A 593-nucleotide genomic window follows, 5' to 3' on the forward strand; every position below is an offset into this window, starting at 1 on the left:
CATAATGCATAATGTTTTTTTATTATTTATTATTACACGTATTCAAGTGCCATATCGTTGTATTTACTAGGCTTAACTAGATCCACACATATCCTCTTAGTTGGCACTTATGAGTGCGATTGAATTGACCTATTTGTAATGAAACAAAAAAGAAAAAGCAAATTGACCTATTTATATATGGAAAAAGATAGCAACAAGATTGATAATTGTAACTTTTAAATACGTGTAAATTTTATCATTTTAATTAAAAAAAAAATAACTAAACTCTCACTTGTTTACTCTATTAATTTCTATTTCACTTTAAAAGAGTTTAATTTTTGTAAATTACCAAAAAGTATTTCCATGCTTTAAAACAATTATGTAACAAAATTTATAATAATTAAATTTACCACTCTCTTAAATAAAGAAAGTTCAAATTGGATAATAAATTGTCTTAAAATAACCATATAATTANNNGATAATATTATTTTTCTAAATTATGTCCTACTTGGTACTTACGTTAATACTTAATAACTTATAAGTGCTCTTTTATTAGCAAACACTTATCCTTTTATGTAATGAAATAGAGTCAATTTAGATGCATTTTAGAATCG

This window comes from Arachis ipaensis, chromosome B03 (assembly GCF_000816755.2).
Source record: "Arachis ipaensis cultivar K30076 chromosome B03, Araip1.1, whole genome shotgun sequence".
Lineage (NCBI taxonomy): Eukaryota > Viridiplantae > Streptophyta > Magnoliopsida > Fabales > Fabaceae > Arachis > Arachis ipaensis.